This window comes from Mobula hypostoma, chromosome X1 (genome assembly GCF_963921235.1).
Source record: "Mobula hypostoma chromosome X1, sMobHyp1.1, whole genome shotgun sequence".
In the NCBI taxonomy this organism is placed as follows: Eukaryota; Metazoa; Chordata; class Chondrichthyes; order Myliobatiformes; family Myliobatidae; genus Mobula; species Mobula hypostoma.
In genome coordinates this window covers 14,785,791-14,805,090 of record NC_086128.1, presented here as the reverse complement: position 1 = coordinate 14,805,090, position 19,300 = coordinate 14,785,791, and the positions used below count along the sequence as shown (strand labels likewise).

General features: G+C 42.7%; 1 long non-coding RNA gene across 1 annotated transcript in view; it reads right to left on the bottom strand.

Moving 5' to 3' along the window:
- LOC134340273 (uncharacterized) overlaps positions 1-18,871 on the bottom strand; it is a 66,718-nt gene extending 47,847 nt beyond the window's left edge. The window contains exon 1 of the long non-coding RNA XR_010016500.1: positions 18,606-18,871. This is a non-coding gene — a long non-coding RNA (uncharacterized LOC134340273). The remainder of the gene's footprint in view (positions 1-18,605) is intronic.
- Positions 18,872-19,300: the final 429 nt, after the last annotated feature.

Genomic DNA, 19,300 nt, shown 5'->3' with positions numbered 1-19,300 from the left:
CATCTAAAGATATTTGTCAAAGGTTGCTTCATCACCAACCTTTAAAAACAGTTCAGCACTGTGGATGTAAGTGCTACTGGATGACAGTCACGGAGCAGATCACTGTGTTCTTCTTAAGCACTGGTATAATTGAAGTGAGAGTTTAAAGATCTCAGTGAACACTCTAGCCAGTTGATCACCACAGGCCTTTAGTACTTGCCCAGGAACCCCATATGGGCCAGATGCTTTTCGTGGCTTCATCCTCCTGAAGGCTGATCACAAATCAGCCTCAGTGACTGAAATCACAGGATCATTGAGAGCTGTGGGAGTTTGTGAAGGTTCCTCCATGTTTTGAAGGTTAAAGCAAGCAGAGAAGGCATTGAACTCATCTGAAAGCAAAGCCCTGCATCACCCATGTCACATGATTTCACTTTATAAGAGGTGATAGTATTCAAGCCCTACCACAACTATCGATTAGCATCCGAATCAAGAGCACTGCTAATGAACACCCCCACAATCTTTCCACTTGCCTGGATGAACGCAGCTCCAACACTCAAGACATTCAACACTATCCTGATAGAGTAGCCGATTTGATTGTCATTCTCCATTTACCATCCTAGTCATTCATTCCCTCCACAAAGAGTCACCGTGCAGTGTGTGCCATCTATAAATGCACTGTAGCTATAGAGACTTCTTCAACAGTACCTTGTAAACATATGGCCTCTGTCACTGAGAGGAAAAGACAACAGGCAAAAGGGAACACACTCCCTGCAAGAACTCCTTTAAGTCATACACTATCCTGTAGAAATACATCACCATTGCTTTACTGTTACTGAATCTAAATCCTGGAACTCCCTATCAAACAGGTCTACAAGAGAATCTTTCACAGAAGGACTACAAAGGATTTTCCAGAGAATGATTAGAGATGGAAAATAAACACTGCCCTTGCCAACAATGTCCAAATCCTGGAAATGAATAAAAATGCAAAAGAAATTTTGAGTAAAAGTTGTACTGATATGGCCACTGACAGACAGCAAACAACATGCAACTTGTGATGCAGAAGCTTAGAACCTGTTTTGCATTAACCTGAGACATCTCCGATTCAGAAGGGTGAACACAGGGTCTGGTGGAGGACTTTGTCAAATGGTGCAAGCTGAATCATCTTTAGCTCAACATCAGTCAGACAAAGGAGATGGTGATGGACTTTAGGAAGACTAAGCCTGCATTACTCCCTGTTACTTTTGATGGTGAGGACGTGGATGTGGTGAGGACCTACAAGTACCTGGGATGCACCTGGATGACAGACTTGAGTGGAGCACCAACACAGAGGCTGTGTACAAGAAGGGCCAGAGTCACCTCTACTTCCTGAGGAGACTGAGGTCCTTTGGAGTATGCAGGCCTCTCCTTCACATTTTCTACCAGTCTGTTGTTGCCAATACAATTTTCTATGTGGTGGGGTGCTGCGGCAATGGCATCAACACAGGTGATGCCAACAAGCTCAGTAAACTGATTAGAAAGGCTGGCTCTGTTACAGGAGTCAAACTGGACACACTGGAGGCTGTGGTAGAGCAAAATTCCTTGTGAAAAATCCTAGCAATTCTGGACGTTTCTCACCCTCTGCATGTTACCTTGGCTGAACAGAGCAGCACTTTCAGTGACAGACTAAGACAACTGTGCTACTCCAAAGAGAGCTATACAAGGTCATTCTTACCTTTGGCCATTAGGCTTATTAATGAGTCAACCTATAACCGGGAAAGTGATGACACTCTCCTGTTTGAGGCAACTTATTTTTTTTTAATTCTTTAACTCTCTTCTAATATTTGTGTATTGTATATCTGTGCACTCGTAATGCTACTGTGACACTAGTTTCCAAGGGATCAATAAATTATCTATCTATTAACTTGAGGAAGGAGTTTAGGAGTTTGAAATTTCCCCAGGGGACAGCTGGAGGTTTAGAGTTAAAATTGCTTTTGTTTTAGGAAATAAGAAATAGCAGATTGTTCAAGAGAAGCTGGACTTCCCTGCTGCAAAATCCCAAGCAGGAAGGTAAAATGCAGCAGATGTAACACAAAGTCTCTAGTTGCATCTCCACAATTGAGGATTTAAAAAAAAATATAAACACACCAAGCAATACCTTGTGTTCAGAAAATTCCTTTAATGTAGCAAAAATCTACCTGGGAATGCAGCAAGAATTTATCAAACACAAAAAGCAATGTTGAGCCATATACATACAGTGCTTTGAAAAAGTATTCAGTCCACAACCTTTTATTCACATACATGAGTATTACAACCAGGGATCTTAATCAATTTAACAAAGAATTTTTGCTTGTGAATCACATGGTCCTTTTTTCAAGGTAGAGCCCCCCCAAAAAAGGGGAAAATTGCAAAGCATGAAAAACTAAATTCAAAAACCAAAATGTCAGAAGTTCAAGTGTTCATCCTCCTTTGGTCAGTACTTAACTGAACCACAGCTCAACTTGTGCAGCTATTACAGTCAGTAGTCTTTTTGGATAAGTCTCTATTAGCTTTGCACAAAAATTTCTCAAGCTGTGCTAGGTTAGTTGGGGAGTGGTGGTGGACAGCAACCTCGAGGTCTTGTCAGAGATGTTTGATCGGGTTAAGGTCAAGACTCTGACTGGGCCACTCAAGGACATCAATTTTCTTCATTTGAAGCCACTCCATGATTGCTCTGGCAATATGCTTTGAGTTGTTGTCCTGCTGAAAGATGAACTCCTCCACACCCGCCCGCACCCCCCCCCCAAGTTTGGCAGAGGCTGGCAGGTTTTTAATCTAGGATCTCTCTGTATTTAGCAGCATCCATCTTCCCATCAATCCTGACCAGATTTCCAGTCCCTGCCGCTGAAAAGCATCCCCATAGCAATGATGCCACCTTCACCATACTTTACAGTGGGGATGGTGTTACCTGGCTGATGCACAGTATTAGACTTATACCACACGTACCACTTAGTGTTGAGGCCAAAAAGTTCCACTTTAGTTTCATCCGACCATTATACCTACTTCCACATCTTAACAGTATCTTCTAATTGACACTTTGCAAAGTCTTTACAGGCAAGGATGTGTTTTTTTTTAAGCTAGCTTCTTCCTTGCCACTCTTCCCTAAATACCCTTTTTATGCAAGGCCTTGGAGATTATGGAGCCATGAACTTCATCTCCAGTTGCAGCCATTGACTTCTGCCGCTCACTCAAGAGTGACTGTTGGCATCACAGTAGCCTCTCTTAGAAGAGCTATTCTTTTCCAATGACTAAGTTTAGAGGGATGGCTTGACCTTGACAGTGTGGCTATGGTTTCATATTTTTTCCACAATGGACTGCACTGAGCTCTGAGGTCTGTTCAGTGCTTTTGAGATGGTCTTGTATCTTTCCTCAAATTTGTGCTTCTCTATTATAATTTCCTGACTTGTTTCGAATGCTCTTTTGCCTTCATTTTGGTTTGGTCTGTTGAAAAGTTACCATACTGTTGGACCTTACAGAAAGTGGGAGTATTTAATCTTATGAATTCATTGAAAACAGGTGATCCTCCAATTTTCTACTTCAACAAATTGGGTGAGATGATAAGGTAATATATCACACCTGAGGAAAGTTAGCATAGTAATTACAATAGGGATGAATATTTCTTCAGCCTTAAATTTGATTTTTAATTTTCAGTAAATTGTTGACAGGTTTTGGAATTTTTCTTTTGATTTGACAAGATGTACAATGTTTTGTAGATTAGCTCAAAAATTCTACTTCAATATATTTTAAATTTAGAAAATGAGACAGTAAAATGTGAAAATAGTTGAGGGACTGAATACTTTTAAGGAACTGTAAGTATTTGGACCATCTCAAGAGGGTGGATTTAAAGAGGAGCAAGGGAGTCAGAGAGGGTTAAAGAGGAGATTCCAGACCTCGAGTCCCAGACAACTGAAGGCACAGTAGAATCAGTCAAGTTGGAGGAGTTACTTTAAATCGAAGTTATAGCAGGAGACTACCCATAATCTTCCCTCATTAATCCAGAGAGCACAGAGGCTCTGTTGTTGCCACCAAACTGCCATCTATCAAGCTAACTTAGCACATGAAGAAGATCAAACTTGGAATTTTCCATGCTTTGATATGGTTACACCGCACCTGGAGCACTGTGAGCAGTTCTAGGCATGATGCCTTAACAAGGAGATATTAACCTCGGAAGGCATGCAAATTGGATTTACCAGAATGTATCGTGGACTCCAAAAGAAACTGCATAAACAGTTATATTCCCTGCAGTTTATTTTAAGCTGAATAGGGATTCTAGGATAAGAGGGCAGAGTCTATAAATTGGAGCCAAGTCGTTCAAGAGTGAAGTTAGAAAGCACTTATACATAGAAAGCAGAGGGAAATTGGGAATTCTCATTCACAAATGGCAATTGATGCTGAGTTGATTATTAATTTGAAATTTGAGATTGGTGATGATTATAATACAGCTCCTGTTGCAAGCATAATTTTTTCAAAATGGGGCCATTCACTTTTTTTGAAATGATTTGTATTACTGGATCCCTTTGTTAATAGGTTAACTTGCACTGGAGGGACTTTTGATACAAAGCTCTTCACAGCAGGGGAAAGATGGGAGGTGCAGATGGAAGTCTGGAGCTGTACTACAGAGGGGCTCATTTTCTAGGTTACTATAGCCGTCCCCTTGAACAGGAACATTTGTGGGCCTGAATGATGGGCAGAGACCATCTATCCAAGCCTCACTCGTCCACTCTGTGCCTGGTTACAAGACATCGGGAACCAGTAATGGTTTGCTTCCTGGTTAAACAGACTTCACCTGGCCCAGCAGGCAGCTCACAAAAGCTCTAATAATCCTGCAAGAGCCAAAAATAGGCCATGCTTTCTGAGAACTAAGGTCACCCACTGAATATCATTTCAGTGGCAGTCAGCCAGATTTCCTGGGAGCAGAAGGGCTTTCTGGTACCGATGATAACTATATTATCTCCAGGCATCTGCTTTGCAATGCACATGGACAAGATCTTTGCGACAGCAGTGTTGATATCTGTAGTTTAAGGATCTCTCTGGTTAAAGCTTTGAGCTCCATGGTTGGAACCTATGGCTGCTTTGCACACAGGAAACTGGAATGTTCCAAAACCAAGATATTAACAGTTTGTCCCACTGCACCCCCTCTTTCCCTCGGCCCCTTTTTCGGCTCATGAGCGCGGCAGAGCCTTACAAACATACAAACAAGTACCTTTTTATAGCCTGGGCCTAGCCTCTCTGCTTGCACACCTCCACCCACAGAGCAACAAAAAGTAGCCTTGTATCCCTGCTGCACATTGCTCACGACGGGAAAAGGCACAACCACACCCAGAGTGAGAGGAAACAGAAAAGGCATTCATCGGCAAAAGGGCTGGGACCAAGCAGCAGCAGAAGATTACAGAGCCAAAAACAACAGGCCAAGCCATCACTGGCAGGCTTTGTGTACAGTGTTTCACCTTCAAGAAAGTTGGGATAAAATTGGGCAAAGCTAAAGGATGCCATATGGGGCGACATCTGTCAAAGGGCCGCTGTTAGGATTTCAGGAACAAGATTCATTAAACCTCGATACTTGTATGTGACACAGCTCCTTATTTTTCTTTTCTCCTTTTAGGTTATTTAAGGAAAGTTATTGCCACTGTAAGGTTTATTTGTGTTTTACTTTGCTCTGTAGCCTGAAATCCCCAGCCATCAGCTCCTCTTTTAGAGTCACTTTTCTTTCAGTTGTGTGGTGTTTTTTTTTGAATACATCTTTTCCACAGGTATCTTGGGAGACCTGTTGGCACCCACTGAACTAAACCCGGTTCAAACAACTTGGGTGTTGCCACAGTGGCTAAATTACTGGACTAGTAATCCAGAGACCTAGACTGACAATCTGCAGACAAGAGTTCAAATCCCACTAGAGCAGCTATGGAAATAAATAATCTTTTTTTAAAATTACAATCTGTTTTAGAACTGACTGGACATAAAACCCACTGGGTTTGCTATGTCTATATGTGACTCCAGACCCACTAAAGTGGTTGACTCTGATATGGTTTAACAAGCAACTCTGAAATGCAATTAGTGTTTGGCAAAAAATGCTAAGCAGCCTATCAATAACTTTCCATGGACTTTAAGCCACTGCAAAGAGTGATCTCAGTTTGTTTGCTGGACTATTGCTACTTGCATTAAGGATGGTCCAATCTAAGCTTTAAACTTGGGATTCATTGCAACCATACTATATTCTCTTTCCAACAGCCATTACAGGCTGTGTCACGTTTTACCTGACAGAAGACAGATTAGAGATCTACCAGTCCAGAACGTGTGGTTAAAAATGAAGCAACAACCCCCAATGCTGACTTCAAATAAAGTGCCCTGAAATTATCTTGCCCTTTCTGTGACCAAAACTCCTTGTTTCCACACTTTCTGTTGTTGCACCTCAATTCAACAGAATTCCTGGCACCCATCAAGTTGACTGAACAGCCAGTTACATTAAATAAAATCTCATAGCCAGCAAACCAGAAAGGAAAAAGAGCTTTTAAATTCACCTTTTTAAGCACTATGCAGAGCACTAAATAAAGACTCAAGCAGTAGTAAATCAAGGCAAACTGACTTGCTGTGTTGTCTAGAAGACACTTCATCACTTAACCAAGAGGCTTCTTCAGTTCTGATCCATGGTGGGTAGTCTTCTGGCTTATAAATTCTGTGAGTTGTTTAAAGGTATAGCAAACACATGAGGGCCATTAAGCGTCATACAGGAAATGGAGGTGTGAACTGTCATGGAGATGCTGGGGTTCACACCTCCATACATGCAAAGACAAGACTAATGAACCTTTCATTACCTCTACAACTCTTAACAACCCTCGTGTGATTGCTATACCTTTAAACAACTCAGTTTATAGGTCAGAAAGCTACCCACCATGGATCGGAACTGAAGAAGCCTCTTGGATGAGCAGTGAAATATCTTCTAGACAACACAAGTCCAGTTGCCTTGATTTGCCACTGTTTGATATATAATGACCTGGATTAGTGAGAACCTTCATAGACATAAATAAAGTCTCAAACATATACAAAGCTGAAGTTTCATTGGCAAGTCCTGCTTAAAAATACTTACATTTGCTTATATTTTGAAATATGCATATGAACAATTAGAATGCACAATCATCAAATCAATATTTTAGCAATACTTTGATGAATGGAATGAGGGAAAACAGTTAGTTATCCTGCATGACAAACTTGAAAAAGTATGATATCTTCTTCCTATAGATGCTGCCTGGCCTGCTGCGTTTCACCAGCATTTTGTGTGCTTTGCTTGAATCTCCAGCACCTGCAGATTTTCTCGTGTTGATGTCTTCCCTTCCAGGATTCAATAAATAAATCAAACACTAACTCTAACCACACAAATTGATAAATGATACCAAGTGGCTGCAAGTGGGCACCTCCTGTAAGGCTCTAACACTATTTTTATACCACACAACAGTACTATCAATGACTCATTTTGAAATCAAAACTTTTTAATAATTGGTGTCCATATTAAAAAATAAACAAATGTCTTCAAAATATCAGATGAGGAGCTTGGTCAGGTGGTGTTTGTTTGCATTGGAACAGAGGAGAAGGAGAGATTTAACTGAGGTGTATAAAATTATGGAAGGCCCCAACTGGGTAAATTGAAAGGACAAATTTTCCTTAGCAGAGGATCAGTAACTGGAGGCATAGATCAAAAGGTAATGAGTAGACAGATGGAGTTGAAAACATACTTAACTCCATAAGTGCTGCAGTCTAGATCTAGTTTAATGGCGGGGAAGAAAAGAGGCAGCAATTCTCACATTTAAAAAGTAACCTTTTTGAAGCATTGTAACCTGCTGGGCCACCGCTGAAAACTGGGATTTAGCTTGGTAGCTCTGACCTGCAGACCCAATATCCTGCAAATGTCTATGATTCTGTTACTGTTTTGTGTAATGGGCAGTTCGCACTCCATAACCAATGTTTCTTTTAGTAATGCTGTTATGAGGCGTCGTAAGACATTATGATAAATATTGTAAACACGAGAAAGTCTGGAGATGCGAGAAATCCAAAGCAACACACACAAAATGCTGGAGGAACTCAGCACGTCAGGCAACATCTACGGAAATGTTAAACAGCCGACATTTCGAGCCGAAACCCTTCATTAGGAATGGAAGGGAAAGGGAAGACGCCAGAATAAAAAGGTGGGGGGGGGGGGGAGGAGAACGGCTAGAAGGTGATAGGTGAAGCCAGGAAAAGTCAAGCTCCGGAGAGGAAGTAATCTGTTAACAGAGGAGAGTGGACCATAGGACCAACATATTGTTGCTGATTTCTTTTTACAGCAACCAACGAATGTGTCACAATTTCAATTTTTGGAACTACAGGCCCCCGTTCCTTTGATCTTGCCTTGCTGTTTCCACCCGACACATTCTTTCAAAGTCCCCGCACCGCGCATCCCCGTGTTCCCTGAAGCACTGAAACTCGCCAACTCTTCCCAGTTCCTGTAAGAAGCTCCTAAAAATGACCTCTCCAACCAAGCTAATTTGTATTGTCCAATCAAAATCGGAACCAAAGCTATGTGATCGAAGAATGTGAAGTGTTAGGATATTCTGCAAGTTTTAAAATGGCAGGTAAATTGCAAGGTGCTGGTGTTGTGTCCACCTCGCACCTTAAAACAAGAATTTCCAGCAAACGACCAACTTTCCCGATTCACGTCGAACACTGCGTGCATTTCTTATTAACACAAGTCCCGACAAACCACTTAAAGCAAGGATGGTTTTCCACAATCTGATCACACACGCTCCATTTTGCCGAGGAATCCGGGCAGATAAAAACGGCTGCGATGAGAATGCGATTCGGGAACAGGAACACGGCCGGTCGTAAGGGAAAATCGCACCACCTAGTGCACTGACTGGCAATTACAGCAAAAACACGAGATTTTCAATAGTAAAACTGCAGATAATGGTAAATCGATTTTTTTTAAAAAACAGAGCACAGCTCAAAAAGTAAGAGACGAAAATGGACTGGCCTTTCCAGCTCCAAATTTGTTCAATTTCCCGGTCGGCTTCCAATTTCCAACATTCGTAAACCCAACCTTATACTGACCTGCCGGCTGCCCATGTGCAAATGCGCACCATCTTACGGTCCCATCACCAACACCCACTTCAACATCATCGCCGTGCCGAGTTTGAGCTTTGACTGCCATGGCCGACACACTCCTGTTTCGGGTCAAGTGGATCAATTCATTGGTATTTCAACAACATATCTAATATTAAAATCCTCGCCTTTGGTAGCAAATTCCTTTATAATGTTTCATTATCCCCAGTGCGCTTATTTTCTATAACCCTGTAACTCCCTCCAGTCACTAAATACTTCCCTGCCTGTAACCCTCCAGCCACGACACACATTCCTATCTGAAAGATTCTCCAACCCATACAACTCTTACCTGTACGTCCCCCTCCCCATTTCCACAACTCTCTTCAACTCCTATACTCCTCCCTGTCTATGACCCCCTCCATCCCCTACACCCCTCCTATCTCTGTAAACCCCTTGGGCTTCTCACATCCCTCCCTATCTCTGTAACTCCCTCCAGCTTTTACTTTTTGCTATCTTTGTAACCCAGTGCTATCATGTTTGCTGTTGTGTGCTGGGGCAGCAGGCTGAGGGTAGCAGACACCAACAGAATCAACAAACTCATTCGTAAGGCCAGTGATGTTGTGGGGATGGAACTGGACTCTCTCACGGCGGTGTCTGAAAAGAGGATGCTGTCCAAGTTACATGCCATCTTGGACAATGTCTCCCATCCACTACATAATGTACTGGTTGGGCACAGGAGTGCATTCAGCCAGAGACTCATTCCACCGAGATGCAGCACAGAGCGTCATAGGAAGTCATTCCTGCCTGTGGCCATCAAACTTTACAACTCCTCCCTTGGAGGGTCAGACACCCTGAGCCAATAGGCTGGTCCTGGACTTATTTCCTGGCACAATTTACATAATACTATTTAATTATTTATGGTTTTATTACTATTTATTATTTATGGTACAACTGTAACAAAAACCAATTTCCCCCGGGATCAACAAAGTATGACTATGACTAACCCTCTCCAACTTCTTCATCATTCTATATCTCCTCCAATCCCTTCACCTCTCCCTGTTCTGTAATCACCTCCAGTCTCTTCACATAATCTGCCTCTGTAACCTTTTCCATTTCCCTGTAACCATCTCCAACACCTATATTGCCCTCTACAGCCCTAAACATATTCCTATCTCTAGCAGTTCTGTGGGGCTTCTCCAGCTCAAAATCCTGCAGACATACCCAGTCGAAGTCAATGGTGTTGCCAGTTGAACTATTTGACTCCAAAGGTACTGCAGCTGTCAGAACTCAATATCCAGACACACCAACATAAGTCTCACATCCTCAATCCTTACACAGCAGCATGAAGCCTGACTCCATGGCCACCCTGCTGTAGACCAGGGCAGGAAGTGAACCTGTAAGTAAGTATACAGGAGCATGAGCTAGTCCATATTGCTCACTGAATAAGGAGCATGAACTATTTGGAAGGGGGCAGAGCGAGGTGGAAGAATAACCTATCAACTTGTGCCAGTTGTCAGCATAGTCTCAGCTTTCCACTTCCTCAGGGCAAACATTTTCACCAAAGTCTTGGAGGAAGAGAAATGCTTATTTCCCAAAAATGATACCCAAACTCCAAAGTTTTAATTTTACACAAACAAGGGCTGCGTTCCATGCACCTGAGGGGGTGAAAGATTCATTTGGTTTTCAAAGTTCAAAGGGGAATTTAAAGGGTTTATAGAAGGAAACTAATTTTACTGAGATAAAACAGAAAATACTAGAAATACTCAGCAGGTCAGACAGCACTGTGGAGAAATAGTTACTGTTCTGCACGACCAAGGAGCTGATTATTGACCTCAGGAGGAGGAAACCGTTGGTCCATGAGCCAGTCCTCATCAAGGGATAACAGATGGAGAGAGTCAACAATTTTAAATTCCTTGGTCTTATCATTTCAGAGGATCTGACCTGGGTCCAGCACGTAACTGCCATTACAAAGAAAGCACGACAGAGCCTCTACTTTCTTAGAAGTTTGTGAAGATTCAGCACATCATCTATAACTTTGACAAACTTCTATCGATATTTGGTGGAGAGTATATGGCCTGCTGCATCACAGCCTGCTATGGAAACACCAATACCCTCATATAGAAAAGCCTACAAAAAATAATAGGATATAGCCCAGTCAATCATAGGTAAAGCCCTCCCTACCACTGAGCACATTTACATGGAGTGGTGTCACAGAAAAATAGTATTCATCATCAAGGACCCCAACCATCCAAGCCATGCTCTCTTCTCACAAGGTGCAGGAGCCTCAGGACTTGAACTGCCAGGTTCAGGATCAGTTATTACCCCTCAACCATCAGGCTCTTGAACCAGTGGGGATAACTTCATTCAACTTCAATTGCCCTATCACTGAACTGTTCTCACAATCTTGGAACACACTTTCGAGGACTCTTCATCTCCTGTTCTCAATACTTACTTTCTTTTCTTCTTTTTCTTTTTGTATTTGCAGCTTCTTTTTTTTTCTTTTTGCGCATTGGTTGTTGTCCTGTTGAATTTCGTCTTCAAGAGTGAGATATACCAGTTAGTTGAGTGGTGTCGCAGGAACAACCTTGCACTCAACTAACTAAAGAGCTGATTGTGGACTTCAGGAAGGGTAAGACGAAGGAACACATACCAATCCTCATAGAGGGATCAGAAGTGGAGAGAGTGAGCAGCTTCAAGTTCCTGGGTGTCAATATCTCTGAGGATCTAATTTGGACTCAAAATATCAATGCAGCTATAAAGGAGGCAAGACAGCAGCTATATTTTATTAGGGGATTCAGTTTGTCAACCAAAACACTCAAAAACTTCTACAAATGTACTGTGAAGAGCACTCTGACTGGCTGCATCACCATCTGGTATGGGTGGGGGGGGGGGGGCTACCGCACAAGATCGATATAAGTTGTAGAAACTTGTAAAATTAGTCAGCTCTGTCATGGGTACTAGCCTCTGTAGTATCCAAGACATCTTCAAGGAGCGGCACCTTAGGGAGGCAGCATCCATCATTAAGGACCCTCAGCACCCAGGGCATGCCCATTTCTCACTGTTACCATCAGGTAGGAGATACAAAAGCCTGAAGGCACACACTCAGCGATTCAGGAACAGCTTCTTCCCCTATGCCATCCAGTTCATAAATGGACATTGAACCCGTGAACACCATCTTACTTTTTCTAAATTTCTGTTTTTATGCACTACTTATTTTAACTTTTTAATAGACACATATGTACCTAATGTAACTCAGCCTTTTTCTCAATTGTTAACTTGCACCAAGACTGATATACTCAAGCTTTAATCAGTCTATCACTGGTGACTGTCCCTTCAACAGTGTTTGAATTGCGCCCAATCAGTGAATGGGAGCGTGAGAAGAAGAGGCGACTTCACACAGGTCCGTGATGGAAGATTTAAAAAAGCAGCACTTCACAACAGTTTTTGGAGTTTGAACTGCGCCAGATCAGTGAACAGGACCCATTAGCAAGGACATACAAGGGTATTGTGGGAGTGGGCCAGTGTAAAAGAGCGGGGAGGCTTTGGCTTAACAGGCTTAAACGAGGTAAGTATCTGGTAAGTTTCATCTTCTTTATTCTTCATTCCTTGTCTGCAGTTCCTCAGAGAACGTGTTAATGAACTGGAGCTGCAGCTTCATAACCTTCAGCTCATTCACCCAGATGCCATGTTGCCTCCAAGGTACCCTAAGATCTCATTCTGAATAATCGACTCCAACGTCTTCCCAACCACTGAGGTCAGACTAACTGGCCTACAGTTTCCTTCCTTCTGCATCTCGCCCTTCTTGAAGAGTGGAGTGACATTTGCAATTCCAGAACCATGCCAGAATCTAGTGATTCTTGAAAGATCATTACTAATGCCTCCACAATCTCTTCAGCCACCTCTTTCAGAACTCTGGGGTGTACACCATCTGGTCCAGGTGACTTATCTACCTTCAGACCTTCCAGTTTCCCAAGACCTTCTGCCTAGTAATGGTAACTTCACACACTTCATCTCCCCAGCACCTGGAACTTCCACCATACCACTAGTATCTTCCACAGTGAAGACTGATGCAAAATACTTATTCAGTTCATCCACCCTTTCCTTGTCCCTAATTACTACTTCTCCAGCATTGTTTTCCAATGGTCCAATATCTACTCTTGCCTCTCTTTTACACATTATGTATCTGAAGTAACTTTTGGTATCCTCTTTAATATTATTGGCTAGCTTACTTTTGTATTCCGTCTTTACCTTCTTAATTTGCCTTCTGTTGGTTTTTAAAGCTTCCCAATCCTTTAACTTCCCACTAATTTTTGTTCTATTATATGCCCTCTCTTTGGGTTTTATGTTGGCTTTAACTTCTTGTTAACCACAGTTGTGTCATTTTTCCAGAATACAGGACTGAAGGTGTGATATTTGAATGCACACAGTATACAGAATAAGGTTGATGATTTTGCAGTGGTTAGAGATTGGCATGTATGATGTTGTGGGCATCACTGAATCATGGTTGAAAGAAGATTATAGCTGGGAGCTTAACATCCAAGGATACAATTGTATCGAAAGGACAGGCAGGTAGGTAGAGGGGGTGGGGTGGCTTAGTTGGTAAAAGGTGAAATCAAAATCTTATGACATAAGATCACAAGGTGTCGTTGTGGGTAAAACTAAGAAACTGCAAGGGTAAGAAAAAACCTTGGTGGGAGCTATACACAGAACAGCAGCAAAGATGTGGGCTACAAATTACAACTGGAGATTTTAAAAAATCATGTCAAAAGGGCAATGTTACAGTAGTCATAGGGAATTTCAACATACAGGTATATTGGGAAAATCAGGTTGGTGCTGGATCTCAAGAGGGGGAGTTTGTAGAATGCCTACAAGATGACTTTTTAGAGCAGCTCCTGGTTGAGCCCACTAGGGGATCAGCTATAATGGATTGGGTGTTGTGCAATGCACTGAAATTGATTAGAGACCTTAAGGTAAAGGAACCCTTGGGAGATAGTGATCATAATACAATAGAATTCATCTTGCAATTTGAGAGGGAGAAGCTCATCAGGTGTATTAACATTACAGTGGAGTAAAGGGAATTACAGAAACATGAGAGCGGAGCTGGCCAAAGTTAATTAGAAGGGGACACTAGCAGGTATGACGGCAAAGCAGCAATGGCTGGAGTTTCTAGGAGCATTTCAGAAGGCGCAGGATAGATATATTGCAAAGAAGAAGTATTCTAAAGGCAGGACAACACAACTGTGGCTGACAAGGGAAGAGAGGGCATATAATCAGAGCAAAAATTAGTGGAAATTGGAGGATTGGGAAACTTTTAAAAAACAACAAAAGACAACTAAGGAGTCATAAAGAGAGAAAAGATGGAATACAGAAGTAAACTAGCCAACAATATTAAAGAGGATGTTTCTTCAGATATGCAAGGAGTAAAAGAGAGGCAAGAGTAGATATCGGACCACTGGAAAATGATGCTAGAAAAGTAGTAATGGGGGACAAGGAAGTAGCAGATGAACTGAGTAAGTATTTTGCATCAGTCTTCACTGTGGAAGACACTAGCAGTGTACCAGAAGTTCAGTAGTGTCAGGGGCAGAAGTGAGTGAAGTTGCCATCACTAGAGAGTGTTCTTGGGAAACTGAAAGGTCTGAGGGTAGATAAGTCACCTAGAACAGATGGTGTACACCCCAGGGTTCTGAAAGAGGTGGCTGAAGAGATTGTGAAGCCATTAGTAATGATCTTTCAAGAATCAATAGACTTTGGCATGGTTTTGGAGGACTGGAAATTGCAAACATCACTCCACCCTTCAAGAAGGGAGAAGCAGAAGAAAGGAAATTTTAGGCCACTTAGACTGACCTCAGTGGTTGGGAAAATGTTGGAGTCGATTGCTAAGGATGAGGTCTTAGGGTATTTGGAGAGGCACATGATAAAATAGGCTGCAATCAGTGTGGTTTCCTTAAGAGGAAATCTTACCTGACAAATCCGTTGGAACTCTTTGACGAAATAACAAGTAGGATAGACAAAGGAGAATTGGTAGATATTGTGTACTTGTATTTAAAGATGATCTTTGACAAGATGCCACACATCGGGAGCACCGGACACAGTATATCACCCCAGCCGACTCACAGGTGAAGTGTTGCCTCACCTGGAAGGTGGCCACACATTTTAATTCCACATCCCATTCCCATTCTGACATGTCTATCCACGGCCTCCTCTACTGTAAAGATGAAGCCACACTCAGGTTGGAGGAACAACACCTTATATTCCGTCTGGGTAGCCTCCAACCTGATGGCATGAACATCGACTTCTCTAACTTCCGCTAATGCCCCACCTCCCCCTCGTACCCCATCTGTTACTTATTTTTATACACACATTCTTTCTCTCACTCTCCTTTTTCTCCCTCTGTCCCTCTGAATATACCCCTTGCCCATCCTCTAGGTCTCCCCCCCTCCTTTAGGTCTCCCCCCCTCCTTGTCTTTCTTCCCGGACCTCCTGTCCCATGATCCTCTCGTATCCCTTTTGCCTATCACCTGTCCAGCTCTTGGCTCCATCCCTCCCCCTCCTGTCTTCTCCTATCATTTTGGATCTCCCCCTCCCCCTCCAACTTTCAAATCCCTTACTCACTCTTCCTTCAGTTAGTCCTGACGAAGGGTCTCGGCCTGAAACGTCAACTGCACCTCTTCCTAGAGAAACTCCTTATAGCGGCAGGAAATGAACCTGGGTCACTGGTCCTGTAAAGTGTTGCGCTAACCACTACACTACTGTGACATTTCCAACACCAAGAGACACACACCAAAGCAGGGGTTTCCAACATTTTTTCATGCCATGGACCAAAACCATTAACAAAGGCTCTGTGGACCCCAGGTTGGGAACTCCTGCACTAAAATAACATAGCCCCAAAGCCCAGTGTCACAATGGCACAACCAATAGGGAATGGCCAGTATTGCACATATTATTTTAATGTCTTTATAACAGATCTCATTTGGGTGGATTCAGCAAAGGGTATGCAGTCACTGCAGCAGGTAATGTTTGACTCCTCCCCCAATGCTGGGAAAACTTGAGTGCAATATTGGTCCCACCATCTTCACAAATGAACACTGAAAAAATTGTGGTTTGTAAAAACATACTCATACCTGCACACATTCACACCCACCTCATCCTCACACTTGCATGCTCTCCAGTGCAAACATCTCCTCTCTATTTTGACAAAGCATCTTGACCTGAAATGTTAACTATTTTTCTTTGTACGGACGCTGTTCGATCTTCTGAATGCTTCAAGCATTTTCTGTTTGTTTCAGATCTCCAGGATGTACAGATTTTTAAAATTTTCATGTTCTTCCTATAGTGTAGTGACCGGAACTGCACATGTATTCCAGCTGTGGCTAAACCAATGTTTTATGAAGTTGTACCATAACCTTCCTGCTATAGCTACTGAAGGCAAATATCCCATATGCCCTTTTCATCACTATATCTATCTTTGCTGCCACCTTCAGAAATCCTTGGATTATATACCAAGAACACTGTCCTCCGTACTTCCCAGGATCTTATCATTCATTGTACATTGTCTTACGCTCACATGCACTTACAAGGACTCAGAGAGTTACAAACTCATGCTCTCACACAAGGGGACATATTGACATACTATACATGCTTGCTCATACTGGGTTCCTTTACTTTCTATTCTGGACAGTTATGGTCACCCTCACAGAAAAGTCCTCACCTTGAACTTTGTCTCTGATGTTCAAGTGGACTGGGCTCCAGATCTGCCTTGTGGTCTGTTGCACAACTCCCTCCTCATCATAGCCCATGAAGGACCCATGAGGCAGAAAGCTGGTTCAAAGTTTGATAGCAAAGTTGTAACCAAACTCCTCCAAGAAACAAAGGCTGTTCTCAAACAGAGCTTAAAAGAATTCAGAGCGATGCTGGAAAGCTGCTTTTTGCCCTTTAATTGTCCTATGTGCCTTTGTGCTACCGGATGGCAGGAAGTGCACTGCATTCAGAGCAATATTTAGCCTGTTCTTAATGGGGCTATTTCTGCTTCCGTTCAGTGTCAAAGCAAACATAAGGGAACAGGTGGTGTGAACATGATCACACGAATACTCACAGCCAGAGAGCCAGGATCTGTGAGGGTAAAATCTGACACAGCAAGGGACACAAGATGGCTGAAAAGACTCTCCTTGGGGCTTTTTACAACCTCAAACAATCCCAAAACATTCTGGGATGCTTTCTGAAATAATGTAACCCCACAACAGCCATACTGCACACAGCAAGATCCCACTAACAACAATGTGATAAGGACTATGGCATTCTTTGCGTCTAAGGAAGCAAACAATGCCTTATCTTAACGTCTCATCTGAAAAGAACCCCCACACTGGGTGACAGCAGCCTGGAGTTCTGGAGAGGGATTCAAGTCACAATCACCTGAATCAGAAGCAAGAGAAACAATGAGCCAACAGGAAGCAAAGTCATTTTCAATCCCGGTCCATATAGTCTCAAATGTAGAGTGATATTACCAAATAGAAGTGTATTGACCATCTGCCACTGTGTCAGATGATTAACCATTGCTAAGCTATTAGAATAGAGGAGTTGTCCTGTTCATTCTGGATTCAAGCCTCCATTCACACAGCACCACCTCTCCTACAGTGAGAGAGGAGTCTCCGTCACATTAACTGAGACAATGACAGACTTGTTACCCAGCCCTGAGTGAATATTAACCTTTTAATTAGCATTCAAGGAATCATGCACAACTCTTGGCTTTCTGTTATGCCTTGAACATAGAACATAGAATATTCAGTAGGATATAGCTCCAATCCTCACTCTCCAGGCTGAATGATTAAGTGCACTGCAGCCACCGGGAGGTGGCATCTCAATCCCCAGCTATCCCGAGCAATCTGCTTCACTACCCCTCAGTTTTGGTGGTGAGTAAAATAAAGGTCCTTTCTGCAAAATCTTCACAACCCGAGGACATTCAGAATGCTTGGCAGCCAATAAATTGCCTCATTGATGTAGATTCTGTTAGTTCATAGATAATCGTGGAAGATTCCACAAGCAATTACCAATTTGTCAGTTCAGAATGGAATATTTGTCAAAACACCAGAATACCTCCTTGCTCCTTCAAATTTTCCCAAGGGGTTGCTTGGGGTCACTTACACAGACTGACAGGACCCTGGTTTAAGATTTGCAAGACAGTAGCTCTGCCAATGCAGCACTCCATCTGTACTATTCTGAGATGACAGCCTCAAACAGCCTGGGCTCCCAATACTGTCCGCTGGAAGGTACGCCTACAGGGGTGGCAGATGGGGCATAGGGCCATAGGACCAAGGGATTATGTGTGATCCCATGCCAAAAATCATACCAAACATCAGTCGCTGGATAAGGCCAGCAGAGCCCCTGAAACTCCAGCAAGGAGTCAGTGCCTGCAGTGGGCAAAGAAGACCCAGCAGAACACTAAATAATCCACATAATATATTGCTTTATTTACCAAAAGGCTGCCTCTTGGAGTATAAGAATCAAATGTGTAAAATAGCAGAAAACACATAGAAAGATGAGTGACTCACCCTGCTTCGCCCAGATTTTCCAGGGCACTCTGTAGCACTTTTAGGTTTCATCCTGACCACTGCACTCCAGACCAGCAGCAGGATAAGGAGGAGGGAACAATAAGGAGGGACACAGCCACAAAAGCAACAAGAGGATGGGAATGGATGATCAATAGTTTCCTGAAACACATCCCTACTTCCCTGAGAGAGTCCCACATCCCCCTGCTTTCTCCTAACAGCCCCCACCTTCTTCTACTGGAGCAGGGTGTTGCACACTGACAGCCCTGTGCGAAACGGACAGCTCCACTGACGCAAACACTTGGCAGATTAATCTTTCAACCAAAACAGTCATTTCAAAACTCCGACTCGTTTCCTGTCTACACCCACACTATTTAACTGCAGGAGTTTTTGTTGCAAATTCCTGGTAATTCCCAGTTTTATTTAGAAAAGAGTCACAGGAATTACAGTTTGCATAATGTTTCAATCCAGACTGCCTATTTCTCAATCCAAGCTGTAAAATCTGGTTAACCATGATAACATAATAATCCTTTATAATGAGTCAATTTTTCACTTGCTGTTGAAAGTGCATTACTTTACTTGGAAAACTACATATACATTGAAGTGATTCCTTTGATTTTCCAATTCTTGTCCTTGTTTTCAAGTCCCTCCACATTTTCATTCCTCCTGATCCTCCTCCTGGTGTGCAGCCCTCAAAG